Source organism: Varroa destructor, unplaced genomic scaffold (genome assembly GCF_002443255.2).
Source record: "Varroa destructor unplaced genomic scaffold, Vdes_3.0 BEIS01000004.1, whole genome shotgun sequence".
NCBI classification, from domain to species: domain Eukaryota; kingdom Metazoa; phylum Arthropoda; class Arachnida; order Mesostigmata; family Varroidae; genus Varroa; species Varroa destructor.
Window position 1 is genome coordinate 8066152 of NW_019211457.1, and position 16324 is coordinate 8082475.

The 16324-nt window shown below is 40.6% G+C and overlaps 1 long non-coding RNA gene across 2 annotated transcripts in view; it reads right to left on the bottom strand.

Moving 5' to 3' along the window:
- Window positions 1–16324, bottom strand: part of LOC147755797 (uncharacterized) — a 65288-nt gene that overhangs the window by 43342 nt on the left and 5622 nt on the right. The window lies entirely within an intron of this gene.

Genomic DNA, 16324 nt, shown 5'->3' on the forward strand with positions numbered 1-16324 from the left:
TCTACAGGCGAGCAACGAATAACCCATCCACCTTCCACCCTCATTTTACCCCCGACAAAACCAACAGCTTCCAATCCTGGAAAGCTGTCTCTGGTTGTGCCTAGTGATGTTTCACATATCGACAATAGAAACACTTAGCCAAAACAGGAAATACAGGCGAACTGATCGAACGACGCGACTGATTTTGGCATCACCGTAGAAAGCCAACGCCAACGGCAAGAGGCTGGGATAGGTATTTTAAAATTACTTCTATTTTCACATACGTTTGAAACCTCTCGATAGAGTACTGCACCCCTTATAGAAAGCAAATTTTTTCTTTCTCTTTGCTACTGCGTTCTGCTTGGTTGGCTAACATCTGTAATTCGTACAGATACTGCTTTCTTGCTAGTCGAATAGACTGAAATTTTTAAATTGAAGTAGTGAGGCATCACCGTCCGTTCGATGAGATAAAAGAGTGGTATGGGCCTGCGATTGTAGTGTACCTGGGTTGCAAGCTGGTCTGGTTTAACCCCACAATTTACATTTGAATATATACCCAGAAAATATGCGTAGTCGATTTTTTAATATTGTGATAGTGCCACCGCTTCGGTCATACACATAAACGCGAGATGAATTGTGATCAATCTACTTTTTGCTGACAAAATCAGGTAAAACAAATAAGCTTTCAAATTTCAATAAATATACCTATTATAATCGCGTGAAAGGGTAAGGTTATAAATAAGTTTAAGGCTTTTTTTCTCAATTCTCCCTACCAAAAATGCTTAATCTTCAATGTATTTATCATCAGCTCTATGAAACTTAGAAATCGTCTACTTCGTACTTATGGTCTTATTTCTATCTATTTAGCAGTCTTATTCAATTATGAAAATGTACCTTTGCTATGAACTGTGCGAAGGACGTGAATTCAACGCTTTGCCCTCAAAAATAATCAAAATTTCTAACTCCGCATACCATGTATAGTAGTAATATGGGTCACACCATTCGCCCTTTGCCGAATAAAATCGTTTTTAATTTATTGCTAATCCTGCACGTCGACTAGCAAACAAATCGCTATAAAATAATCTCCTTCAACATAAAGCGGGCTATAAAACAAAAGATATTGGTTATCTATTATATCCTATAATGTTCGTACCATGCTGCTCCTTAGGACCATTTATTTTCGACAACGTCTTTAGTCGTATCCTCCTTCAGGTCACTTGCTCAAGCTGCAGCCAGAGCGTAAGGCAAAGGGCTGGATAACCAAAAGAAGGTGAGTACCGACAACCCTAAGAAGCGTTTTCCCAAAGGATATATTATATATTCTTTGAACTTGAAATTTATCAGTGGCTCACACATGAGAGGCCCGGCCGTCCTTCGCTGGCGCCACGCTTCTTTTCCTATCTCATTTTACGCCGTAGACCTCTATTGCCGTCACAGCCAGCTAGCGCTGTTCTTCCCATCACTGGGTCCTGCCGAGTATTTGTGTCCTGCACCTTCATGGTAAATTTTGCTCCTGGTACCCGATCCTGTCGTTCGAGGGCAATTTCATATAATCTGTTTTGTAACGTTTTCTCAGCTGTGGGCGTCTTGAGGGGGCTGAGGCATGGCGTACCCTCTGTTGTTAACGTGGAACGTTGCAAGCGTTGGCGAACGGCATCAAATACACGACGCGGCTTTGAAATATCCCGTGGATTTCTATCGACCTTGACGCGGCGTCGGCAAAATCTGTGGCCAAAAACGTCCGTTTCAGGTGGCTGTCCTAAAAGAGCTTCCGCTATTATCTAGGGCAACTTCTTCTTTTGTTGGACCAGTCATCTCGTAGCCTAGCAACCGATGCCGATGCTAAGGGAACCGACCGCGTCGCCTACTTCCTCAGGCCGAAGACCGCCTATCTGTCCTGCGCGAATGCCTCCATAATGAATGCTACCAGTCTTATACAAAAGACGGGGGTTGAAGCAACTCGTCAACCATTTATTATATCTACCATTTTGCGAAAATCGCCAAGGCAAACGCCAGAGCTACAGGGGCGTTTACGGTTTATCGGTAGAGTTCGTTAGAGAATAGCTTGCGGTCGGAAGGTACGAAAAAGATTTAAATCACAGAGTCAAAGTAGTGAAAGCATAAAAACAGCCATTTGGCGGGACGGCTAGGACTCTGGACATTAGAAATAACACGGCCAGCAGCACTAATGAAAATCAAGACATTGCGGTAAGATCGATCAGGTAAACAGGTAGACGAAGTCCGTTTAATACTACTCATGCGTTACACTGCTTGATATATTGATGTTAGGTGGTAGAGATATTATCTTTGTAAGCACTCTTAAAGGTAATTCGATGGGATTTTTCTTTTCTAGACAGTGTGGGTCAAATGCATTTATGTACGAATAGAACCACCAGGCTATTTTTTTTTTCAAAAAACATTCAGATCTAAGTGTAGAACTTGCCCCGAGTTGCAATTAAACCACAGTCAAGTTGTTATAACAGCTAACAGATCTCGGCGTCAGTATCGCCGTTCAAAGCATTACAATAGGAATCGTATTCTAGTAGCGCACCCCAACTTGGAAGCATGCAGGTGTTCGTATTCACTACATATAACGACGAGGGGAGTCGGTTAATATTAGAGACAAAAATCATAGGAAGACTTTTTGCTATCTAGGCTACTTACTGCGGGGAGTCTATCACTTATAATGAAATTGCTTTTTTCAACATGGTTTAGGACCCTATAAGCTTTAGCTGACCACAGCGGATGTAATTAGAGTAGAAAATCGCTTATCAAGGGCTTACCCTGTGTATGTAATATTAATGAATAATAAAAAAAATACTCGGCTTGATTGAATTTCTATACTTCACGTTTGTTACGCTTGAAATACAAACTCTCGCAACGGACAATCATAAATATTCTTTATTCAAGTAAACAAAAGTAGAAAAAAAAAAATCAGAAACATATTAGTACACAGCTAGCTTTTAAAATGCGAACGGTTAATATTCGAATAGAAGATACTTAGCCTTAATATCGGTTGAGTTTTTCGGAACACTACAGTCTGGAATACACGATTGCTTGCAGTCACCAATCCCAGTGCCCATTATTTTAGGCAAATATTATAGCGATCAGAGCATCGCTAAAATAGCGCAACATCTATGACGCGCACATGTTACCTGCTGCACAATAAAAGGAACATCGCTATTATTATAGTTAGACAAACAAATAGAGTAAGATGGCACGGATGGACACGTATCATAAGGACAGAAAGGCCAGTCTAGAAAAGAACTTCGAACGGCAACTTTGGTACCAAGCCTCAGGATTAATCAATTTTCATATCTCTGCAAAAATACAGAGTTGATAGCCGTATATGCATCTAATAGCAGGCGCAGAGGAGATATAGTAGAAAAACTCAAGATCAATATGTACAGAAAAGCTATACACGATACCTGCAAAAAAAGTAGCTGAGTGCGTTTAGAACGTCCTGTAGAAACTATTTTTCTCCATGGAGTACCTAGAAGAGATAATATAGAAGTGCCTGATTCACACGCATCTTCCTCCACGAATCGCGTTGTTTTTAAAAACACCCTCGTAGATTTCCTAGTGCAACAATACTTGCTTTGCCACGTGTGAAGTGGCTGACCCTCGGATGAAACTTTCTATGACCCAGTAGTTGATATGAACAGGGTGGATTAACCCGGTGGCAGCGATATGCATTTTTTCGCGCCCTTCTACGCCTAACCACTCAACTTTTCCATCGAGCATATATTATGATAAATGGCACTCGATGGCCCCGACGTCCAAGTAACCGGTTTAGAATAATGACGAGAGAACTTTAATAGGAATTGGTAGCTTTCATTGGCCACCAGCATGATCTCATGCAGGAAAGCTACTATGGTTATTACTATAAAGGGGGGATTTGTTCCTTAGCTCTTTTTTGGGTCCTAATATATATATATATATATATATATATATATATATATAATAGGTTATCGATAAAAGTATTGACCGATTTCATCCGAAATAAAACGAATTATATATGCGCCACTTTAATCGAGGACCTTTTGCCATTGTTCTAATAGCACCATAATGTTGCTTTGGAAATGCAGGATCCGGCGCTATGTGGCGGATACATTAAGTTTTCTGGGGAGTTAAGCATGCATGTTGCACGGCGGTTTTAGGGTAGCTTTTTTCCGGTATAATTTTTTCAATGATCTGATGTAATCCCGTAGGTTGTTGACGCTAGAGGTCCGAGGACAGCATTTCATGATACCATTCTTCTCTATTTTTTTGTTTATTTGCACATTATTGTTATTGTATGTAATCTATTTTTGATCACCAGTGACCAACCGCTTCATAAATAGCTCAAAGTGGTTACTGCATCGCAAATTCGTTTTTTAGCCAGCTCTATTCAAATGGTTTAAAACTGTTTTCTGGTAAATATTTGGTCCCATGGTAATATCATGGCTGCTTACATCCAGTTCCAGTCTTTAAGATTAAGCACTTAGTGGACATCTGATTGAATAGACTACACTATACAGTATTTCTAGTAATTAGTTAACCACTACCGAAAACATAGGAATTTCCAGACAAGACCATGTTTGGCCCGTCTTTTCGATTTACGCATCTTGACCATAAATAGCAGACTTTTTGTTTACATGGATCTGGGTAGCGCTTGAGTGTTTGTTATAATAAAATTGTGAAATATAGTAATTTTTTTGCAGAAACTTGTTTTTTTTTATTTACCCTCGAGGCGTTCTACTTTAAATTGAAATGAGGACATTTCAACAATATTAAAAGACTACTGCCATATGTCAGATTTCAAATGCCACCCAATGCCCATTCGACACGAACACCTAGGTATATGACTTTGGAGCCATCTAGCTAAAAAAATTGCCCGGTACTTTTTCAACAACTCAATATATATACTCAAGAATATAAATAGTAAATGACCACTAGGCTGGGTGTGGTTAGGGTTTAAAAGTTTTCCTTGCTAGTTCATATATTGACAGTTTTCGACCAACGAGCCAGTCAGTCCATCACAGGTCGGTGTAATCCCGACGTTACGAAGCCTATGCTTGATCGAACCTGTGGCAGCGGCCAAACAGTGAGACCTGAAAACCGGTCAACTGTCGTTAGATCAGACTGGGACCTGCCAGTCAGATTGCTGCAGTAGGCAGACCACTTTCGATTCATATAATCACCGGTGCTTAGGCAAGGGACGAGAAAACAAACACGAAGTACCGGTACCGACGGAAATCCGACAAGAGAGACAAGATATCTGCCGTAAGGGCAGCAAGCCGCCGTATACCGTACAGAGTCGTCAGATTCAGACAGCAAAATTCCACCGAGAAAGAGCGTCTGGTACATACCACAACGTTCGACGGAGATGCCCGGGCGCCGACAGTGACGGAACACGATCACTAGGGGTGTGGCCAGCAGCCGGAGGCGTCGCATCAGACACACGAGAAGATTCAGGCAGGCATGAAAATGCAAAAACGCAGCCGCAGGAGAGGCACGCGAATGCTTTATGGATGGAGCATGACTGACAGCAGTAGCCGACTGTTACGGTAACAAATGTAAACAATGAACAGTTATTAATTCGACTACTGTTAAAGTGTAAAAACCTTAGCCGTTTGCCGATTTATTATCGGCTAGCGATCAACAGCCTAATCTGGCCTGATCGATTTATACATATATGCAAAGAACTCTACTAAATGGTTACCAGGCAAGGATGTCAGATCGTCTTCTTAGTATGGATCTGAGGTAATAATTTTAAAAGGCAAACTCAGAGCAAATATTACTGGACACTTCGTCAACGTCTGATCAAACTGCAACATCAACTGATTGATTGGACATCTGCTTGATATTAACAACTCACCGACAGCTTAGGAACTAGATATCAACCGAGGTGGAACGAGACCTATATATGTTCCTACTGAACATATATAAGTTTGGAATGGGTATAAACAGACGAACCTACAATATTTACTTCCGAAATGCCTCATATAGACGTAAACGCATATGAACGTGTATAGAAATAAATAAAAAAAGTATGTAATAAATATTAAATAAAAAGTGGACCCTTCTTTATTTTACACGAAACGCCTGTTTTTATCACTAACACATTTAATGCGCACAGTTGTTGGCAATGGATGATTTATTAACGCATCGCTATTAAATGGATTTTGGATTTCCTTAGGGAAAACATATAGTTGCTATGTCAATATCTCGTAAGGCAGTCAAAGACAACTTAATCATTGGTTTATTTAGATGGAATTATGAGCAATCTCATTGCTCAACATCTTTAGACATGGATTTTACTATGAAATTTTATGTATTCGATCTTCCTGCCGGATATGATTTTTGTAGAAGCGAATTATAAGATAATTTAAATAAATAAAATCAAATATCTCGAAGGCATAAATAGATCAAAACGCTTCCTTGTTACAACTGTGTTTAGCATTAAGGCCCACAGAACGGGTGCCACCACTAGCTGAGTTTTCGTTGGGATCCGAGGCTTCGTATGATGTGTACCATAACTACAGCCGGCAGGATTCTTCAGAAAAAGATAAGAAAATGGCCAACGTCTTTCGCCTGCCATATACGCCTGATTAAGGATCAGACAAAGGCAAAATTAAAGTCAATGTCATTAGCTGCTACCCAGCATCGCTATTACAAAAATATCGCTATTTATATAATATATTTATATTATAGCATCGCTATTAATTACAAAATGATCTTTTCCATATATCACCGTGGTTTATCATCACCTTGTGGATCCATATAACTCATAGTCGACGAACGCTTATCCATCGATGCAATCGTGCAACAACTTAATAGACATTAGTACGGTGTTTTCTCTCTATAAAGATCACATTGTTTAGTCCTGCGCTACCTACCAGCCCCTGTGTTGACCTTTACATTAAAAAGCTACTGTTTCGATTCCGGTTTACCGGGGCTAATTGATAAGCGGCAATTCTAAACCCAGCGGCAATCCTGCTATAGCTGATGTGTTGAGAGCTGACAGCGCTGACCGCTTTTTCCTTTTCCCGCCGTTCTATCCCCCAGGAAGGGCTGAAAAGCCGTTACAAATTAAACTCATATGTAATCTATTGCATTGCTTGAGGGGCAATGCAGGACTCTGTGGTGGATATTGGAAAACTTTTATTAGTAGTAGCAGCAGCAGCAGCAGCAGCAGCAGTACTAACGACAACTCGAAGGCAGTTGCGCGCTGGAGTGCTGAAAACGCCTGTCACGCTAAGGGTACTGAACAAGCTTTTTGCCTGGCTTTAGAACGCCAGGGCTTCGTACTTCCGGACTGGCGCAATGTTTCGATGGCGTCTCGGGTCCTTCGCTCTAACCGGTCTGGTCTGTACAAGTGGCTCGACGAAGCCAACGTGGCGTTCACCTTGGTGCAACTTTCTGCCATAGTGAACTGCTCCTCCGAAAGGTAGAAATGAGCGGTTCTATTATTTCCTATGTTTCCTCCTCTTCGTCTTCATCGCTGTTGTGCCAAGCAGCAGGGCATAGAAACAACGACAGCGCCACTGCCTTCAGCGCTGCTTCATTGTCTAGTGCTATCGCTCTAGCAGCTTGCTGAGATCTGCCTGTTTTAAAATTGTCCCCGAGAGAGTGGAAAAACGACGTCCTATTTCGTTCTCATCGATAAAGTAGCTTGTACTTGGGCCTCTGCCTGGTTCTGTCGCATCTTGTTCGTTGCGGGATGGACAAGAAGTGATTCGCTTCGTTAATTTCCTGACGTTTTTATGCCTTTGCAAATTTCTACATTGAACAAATAATCACTTGATAGCGATATGTAAGGTATCTGAATGCCTGAGTGCGGATAGGAAGAACCAGTACTCTTTAGACCAAACAAATATACATACGTGTTTTTATTTGTATAACGCTATTTGGATGTAAGCATAACATACATATTGTGTGCAACAACATGCCCGTTGGTGGGTCTGTAACGATCACCACTGTTTCAAATGGGCTAGTTTATGTGTTGTTGGAATAGCTACCCCAGGTCGCTTTTAATCCGAGCTTTAGCCGCTTAAACTATCGAGTCCACTGTTATTATAATATCTAGTCGTTTAAAAGTTTAGTAATAAGATGAACTGTCTTATCGTTATATTGTTCGCACCGCTTGAATAACGTCCCGCGGGAAACAGTCGCCATGTTCATTACAATTCCATGCCATATTGCACCGATAAATGGAAACGAAATGTTACCGAATCACCCACACTAAAAAGAAACACAGCGGCTCAATGCCGAACATCAGCCAATGTATTTTAACGATCAACATAAGTAGCTTCTGGGTCTAACGCTCCATGCCCCCCACCGTCGTCGGTTCCTATTCACCTCTGAGTTTTACAAATTTAAATCTTACTCGAAATCGCCTCTTCGATCAAGTCTTTAATAGTGCAAGGGGGAAAATGAACTCAACGATGGTAGCTTTCTCGTTTTATGAGACGCTTCAACAGATAGTCTTAATACTTTGTACTTAAATAGTCCTACGAGTCATAGAAGAGAGACATCGATGATTGTGAAAGTGCCTGTTGGGATTTTTCCTATTACTGCTTCGAGGGGTAGGTTGCGGTCACGGATCGTACCTTCCACATAGGTTTTTGCAATTCGTGTATCTGAAATTGTTCCTTTTCCCATCTGATATGCTGTATGGGCACTATTTGTAAACTTGATCAGATATATCATAGTGTCATTGATAAATATGGCCATCATCTCAGTGCAGTGTTCGAAGTTAGGCGGCGTCTGCAAGTGCGAAGGCCAGGGTTAAATTATGCAATTGTGGGTTATAGTCTAATTTGTCATTGTTGTTAGTCAACAGATAATTTTACCGAAATGCGACAAAGGGGAAGGTAGCCTGATGCTTGTTCCTGCACGCTACGGTTTCGAAGTAATATCAAACTATATCCCGAACCAAAGGCCAAGCCTTTGGGGGGTCCAGGGTTTAGTGAGTGAGGCTCCCACAGTATCAGAAAAACAACAGAATTGTGAAGTCCGGTCTGCATAACGCATTTTCCCTCAACCTCCAATAAAAAAAAAAGATAATTTTACCTATCTATATTGCAAATCTTACGTCCGATATTGCCCTTCCGCATCCTATCGCACGATTGGTTCTCATCCACAAAATAGCGTTTGCCTATCTTCGTATCCGAACCTAGTCCACAATGTGTTCCTAGGATTAAGAGGCGTATGCACCAAGGTATCATGGCGACGCAGATCATTCTACTTAATTCGCAGAAAATTTCCTGACGGTTTGCTTTGGGGCAAAAACATCGAGAGCATACTTGTATAAAATCGAGAAGCAGCCAAGAGAAGGGGGAAAGATGAAAATATATGATCTATTGCGCATTTATCGATTGCGTATCTAACTGGCACTTCTAAGAATATTGCAAGAGACTATAAGGCGACTATAAAGAACAACAACAACGATGCGCCAACCTTTGGTCAAGTGCTGGCAACCCTTTGTCTTTGCTTAAAACTAGATCGTTAAATAGAGAGATGTGATTTGGATGCCGTAAATATGTTTTATTGATTATCTTCTCTGCTTGAGAATACCAATCGAGGGCTGTTACTAAATACTTATATAGCTTGCCAGCCATTTTCGTCGAACAGATACCGTTTGTTGTACAATGGCGGTCTAAAACAGAATAAACATGACAATGAAGATACGCATATCTCGTTTTCATTTTTGGCTTCAGCGGAAGGGCAAAGTACTCTGCTTTGCTTAAACTTGTCCATAGTCCAAACATCGTTGGCTCTCTGAGAGGGATGCAATTTAAGTATTTAAAAGAGAAAAAAAACACAGCTGAACCTACAGAAGAGCTGGGAAGAAAGTTGTGCTTTTGGAATCTTGCTAGTGTTCGTTTGTTCCGCATAAATAGTCATACTGGATGATTCGAATTTAACTTTGAAATAAAGTATTTGTGCGTCTGCTTTCGCACCTGGTAGGTAAACACGATACCACTGTACCGTAATGGGGATTCACTATCGGATTTAATTGGGTCCAATTAAACAACATGCCACGTTGAAAGCGGGCACGTCTGTTGTATAAACAAGCGTGTCCTTTAAGTCCAAAAATTTTGGATGAGCTGTATGGGCGTCATGTAAATATCTAGATGAGCGACCATGTTAAACATACGGCAACGTTTATAATAAACGTCGAAATGAGCTCGTTATTGTTAAGCTTAATTCGAATCATGGATTTCAAATGTCTATTTAGTCAATGCGAAGTGCCTGTACAGAGTGCGTAGAAGTGCCAAAGGGGTAATAGAAAATTTTTCCCCCGGTGTTTGCAGACTCAATTCTCCTTTCCAGAACTTCCGTTTGCAAAGGGGGCACTTTTTTCTTTTTTTACTTTTAAAGCCTCTGTGTTATGGCAACTCGTGAACAGAGTACGTATGCGTGCTATTAAGGTAACATCATCCGAAAATAATTCTAGACCCTGTTAATTAGAAGAATAGTAGTAAATGATGTAGATCTCATTCTCATTTCTGATTACCAATTAGGACATAATCTACAATTATACCTATATCCTGTACGTATCCGTGACATAGAGGTGCAACTGACGTGAATCTTTCCTATCCTATTTATTCCTTATGATGATACTCAAGTTTTTGGCCTTGTCCGCACCAGCTAAAACACGCGTGTTCCTCATCAGAAAAACACATATACGCGCAGGCAAAAAATTATCATGCCTCTATGAAGGCATACATGATATAGCATTACGCGCGTCGTATATATGTCCAGTTAGTACTACCACCACTCCTGTTTCTACTGGACATAAGCGAGGCCGGTTTAACTAACGAACAAATACCCATCGAATATAAGTATATAGTATAATGAGCCCATGATACTAAGGTAAAATGAGAATCCATTTTACACAACATGAAATTTCATTCAGCATTGAACTTGACGACAATTACTTGCAGGCGAAAAATATATCGGCACGACAAAAAAATAAACATCGTGACGATAGTTCACAAACAAAGTTATTATGGCATTTTGTTTATTTTATAGCCTTCACTTATCATACCATGCACACTTTTACTGATACGCCGATCTGTGCTTAAATCAGAGTCCGCTTCTATCAGCATCCACTGTATAAAGTTGTCTACACTTTCTGTCGTAACGGCCCTCGTATAAATTGCAGATAGTTCCTTTAAAATGCCCATGGTTCCAGTACAAATAACATTACTCCCGCGAGACTAAAACAAAGAACAGAGCTTCGAGACGATACCGGCGGCTTTATACGGCGCACCATCCGAAACAATGGCAAAATGTACTTTTTTTGTTTAAGAAATAAACGGTGTTCACGCGTCTATTGTATAATACAGATAAATCAGTTCCGCCTTTTTAGAGTGGTTAACATCAATACCGTGTAAATATTCATTTGCATCCAATTCTATTCTGTAACCCAGCTATTGAAATAAATTTATACTGTATATTAAATGCTATAGACACCGACAATGTATCGAAAGTTAGGCCTATCTAGGTCACTTTAAACTGCTAGATTATGTTAAACTCTTCGAGGTGGTCCAAATCACCGGACCGGTTCGATTTAGACGTGTAGATAGTATCGTACTCACCATACATAAGGCTAGCGCGGCGGGAAGTTGCACTTATAAACCGGACAGGGAAGGCAAAGGTCTTTTAAGAGTTTCTCTAAAAGTTCCATAAAAATTTGAGAGTTTTCACCTATTTTTCTTTTGCTTATACTTTTACCGCACTTCGCTCGTTTCGTATACAAGAAAGATAAGTACCGTCAACTTGCCCAGTGACTTGTAACCTACCAGGGTGTCTATCTGCCTTATTTTATTATTTACTTTTACTGTTCATATTTTACAAGTATGCAGGTGTTCAACAGTAAAGCAAATCCCAACAGAAGATCCTATTAATACGTAGTGATGATAAATAGGTGAGCGATAATTGATGGTTCATAGAAGTATATATATATTCAGCTATCATCGAAGCATCCATTTAAAGATTATTATTATTATTATTAGATCCGAATACATCATTTTACATTTATAATATTTTATATCATATTTACCTGGCCAATGATCTACAATGCAATATATACTACATAAACTAAAAACCTATCAGTTCAAGATAGGACAACGGAGGACTTTAACATCCCCAATATTCGATAAAGTTCGTCTGGGTCGTTGAAAGATGTACACATTTGCATGCTGATTCCAAATTCAAAATCAGTTTGTTATAATTAGTTATTATAAATAATATATATATATATATATATATATATATATATAATAAAAAATAAAATAAATAAATATAAATAATTAATATAAAGATAGTGATAAAAAAAGAATAAGGATTCTTGGTAACTGTGCGAATTTAAATGTTTCACTAGATTATTTAAAATTTCTAACTAGTTCCTAGATTGTCGACAGGCAGCAGGGTGAAGGACGGCGGCAGTTGAGCTGAAAATTAGTCCTGACAGTAAAATAAGATGAGGCCTACTTTAAATCAAGGACATCGCTTTTTCTTCCACACTCTCTGCGTCAGTGTGACTACTCCTGTATTAGTACCTGATAAATGGTAGAACTCATGGCAGCTAAAATAACTTTCAGATTGTTCCCTGCGCAGCTTGCAAGAAGCTTATATTTCTTTTTAACATAACATACAGTGTAACTTGTAATTCATATGGATGTTTTTTTTCAGTGAATCAGAAGAGATTTCGTATGATACTAGATTTCAGCCGAATTATGATTGCCGATGCATGTATATTAAGCAAATCCGTCAAGTTCTATTCAATATTAACCATCGCTACGGGCTTTCTGCAACGGTAAGTAAAACCTCCAACTTCAGAGGATTTAGTGCGAGATGCTTTTACTGAGCTTTGCCCAGTAGAAGGTAGCGACGTAACCATGCAGGCAATAAAAGTGAAGTCCTCACTTTTGACAGGCCTGATATACTATGCAGTGTAGTCGACCTCAAATGCATTGATCAAGTATTCTTTCCTTAAGAAAACTTGAAAAAGTTAGATACGTACGAAAATTTAGACGACACCTGCCCGGAAGAAGTTCCCAATCCCTAAGAATCTGCCTTGGAGTTAAGTACTTACTAACCGAGTACCGTCCTGCCACTGGTGTCACTACGAAAACATATAAAAGATAAGCCTTATTACCGGTTGACCATATTATAAAAAGTATCCCAGTTGGTTTATACATATAATGGATAGCGTCTAATTAAGCAGTTTATTTTTTAAACATGTCTAATCCTATCGTTTCGTGGCCTGCAAACATGTCGAGTTTTACATTCTGCGCTGCTTTGTTTAAGCGTTGCTATAGGCGATTAGCTGCTGCTGCCGCTACGAAACAAAGTTCAGCCGCAGGCTACTCTATCAAAATCTATGATTATTTACGAAGCTGGCACTGAAGACAAGCTTAGGGTACTATTATAGGGTTTAAGATGCATATAGCGCTCTTGTGATTCGAGCCTGATAAAGATCTACGTACTTCTTCTAGTTCGTATAGATATTTAGCTATGGTGCCTATGGACTCGGCACGTGAACCAGCAATCCTGTGGTATTAGCATGGCTATCTTTACATGTTCATTTGAACTAAATGAGCAACACGTTGCTCAATCAACGAAGACAATCGTGTTTCTAAACCTCGTAGGAGACCTTTGCTAAGAGAAGGAAGCATTCAATCGTACGAATGAAGTTATACGTGTTTGTTGTTTCCGACGTAACTTCACTACATTGTACAACGATAAACAACTCGTTTGACGTTGATGGGCCACTTATTATAGGTTATTGAAGTGATATTCTTATAACAACTCGTTCCTCTTTGCTGATATTTAAATTTTGTCCTACTTTATGGATTACTTTACGGTGCCAACCGACGCGTTACCATACAACGAGTATTTCAAGTCGATATAAGCTACGGATAGACCCATAGGAGCCTGCGCAAACAACGAAAAGTGTAGAGTTAGCTCTCTGAGTCGAGTACTCGAGGTAGAAACATTCACAGATCTAGGTTATGCAGCTGCACTTATGAGGTACCTTATATTCACCCGTCCAAAAAACATACGTTTTCCATATTGACATTTAGGTAATAATGATAAAATCCTATCAAAAATGAAACAACCACATGCTGCCAAACAAGCAATACATCGCAAGCAAGTCGTCCCAAACCATATCACATTGTGTTCAGTCCGCAATCTGTCTTATTTCACTCTATGCCTTTAGGTGCTTGAAACGACAAACAGGCCACTCTGGCATCAACGATTTTGTCTGTAGTTATGTGAACGAACGCACGATGCGTCTCCCTCGTCGTCTTGCCGGTCTGTGCAGCGCTACGTCTGACGTATTATGAAGACGATCTCGCTGCTTAACCCACGTCCGATTCTACCTCGATTCACTTTTTATTAACAATCTTCCTTTTAAATTTCTCCCTGCTCTCTTTCCCTGGTCGATACACAGGCTTCTCTGCAGAAGCCCAAATCATACTGTGAAAAGAATTTTCTGGGGGATTTACTTCGATCAAACTTCATGTGTATATCAATGACAAGACCGTTCGTTGCAAATTGTCCTTCTCTACAAACGGTGTTTGATATTCGGCAAGCGAAAAAACACTTCAAGGGATCAGCGCGTCCTTCTCCATATTGTTCCTCGTCCAGCTGCTCCGTATCAGAGCCTATCGTTGGTACGTTTCTTCGTGTCGGACAGTCTCCACTGGTCGTATTTAACGGTACAGCTTTGCGCAAAATTCCTATCGAGTGATACGTGTAGTAGATGCCATGGAGATTTGAAAACAAGAACAGAACGGGAAAGCGTGCGAGAGAGGTGGGGGAAGGTGTTAGAAAACCAAATCCTCATCTAAGCGCCGCGTCTCTAACGCAGACGTTCTGACCCCGGCTAACCCTCAACCTCATCAAAGGTTTTCCATCACTCGCGCAAAAATGATAGGTTGACTGCAAAGTGAAGTACACAGTTTCGGATAGTCGAGACTAGATTGGCTGGGGTCGTCAAATAGCGTAGAGCTAACGCTATGGGATGAGACAGCAGAGTCACACATTTAGCAGATAAAAGAGCCCCGGCAGCAAAAGCTGCCTCTGCTACGTGTTATCTTTGAACGTCAGTGTGTTTGTCTTTGGTTTTATACGACGTTATTTACTTCGGATCGGACATGGGCAGGGGGAATTGCTGGCCGCTATGAAGGGGCTGAGCTTGGGTTTGGTCCGAGCTCGATCCGCGTTGAGCCAAGCGATGCGAGATGGGCGCTAGCCTTGGGCAGATTAGCAGCTTCTGTGCCTAGGTAGATAAGCGCGGTGCTCCTTGCTGCTGTACAATTGTGAATAGTCGAGGTGGAACAGAGTCTCAACCATTCGATGATCCATTCTTGTGTTACAGATCCGGCTATCTATTCACAGGTACTCATTTCGTCAGGGGTGAAAATGGGCCGGCATTGAACAGTGGACCTGAAAAAGATCTGAAAAACGATAGCAACTGCAGGTGGAAGAAATGTAATAATATCAAGAGAATGGGCCGAAGAAATATTCGCTGAAATCCTTTTAAGTCTTATTGTTATGGGGCCTTCACACATGAGCTTGTTGAGATTCATCTTGTCTGTCTTTCTGAGATGTCTGAAGGCGTTGCAACCTTGGCTGCAAGGTCTTGTCATGTCACGTCTCTTCATAAAAAACCAAACGGTTCGCAGTTATAAAAAGACGACTTGATAGAAATATAGTAGATGCATTAGCCACCTTATTACAATTGCCGACGGCAACTTAGTTGCAGATGAAGACCCAGCTGACATTCTTCCTCTGAAGCTGGAGGGCTGATTGAATTTTAGCGCCATAGTAGTGTATCATAATACCACTGTATTCAGCCCTAAATGCCAAACCGCGTGAAGGTACGCTACTTATAGGCTTTACTTAAAGCTAGAACTGACATCAAGTGGCGCCGTCACGATTGTCGTGTCCTACAATATACTAAAAAATATGTTAATAACGAAGACAATATAACATCTTCGACATTCATTTAAACAGATAGGCGAATGCGTCTAACACATTGCACCCTATGGTCAGTCACCAGGAACCTTGACGACAAACGTAAGACCTAGCAATATCCTACTTGACTGCCATTAAAACGTGGCATGCAAGTATCATTTGCAATTGTCCAGATAGAGAATTGGAGTGAGGAGAGACACATCTACCCGGTAAAAGCTAAAGGACAAGGCTGCCTTAGTATGGCTAGATCTGATAGTGTTGGCGATGTTCCGGAAATGTTCGCACGGTGCGCACAATAGGATTGTCGACGTTCTCGAATTTTTTGGCATTGGACAGCTGCGCGCATAGCGGCGACACCATTTGA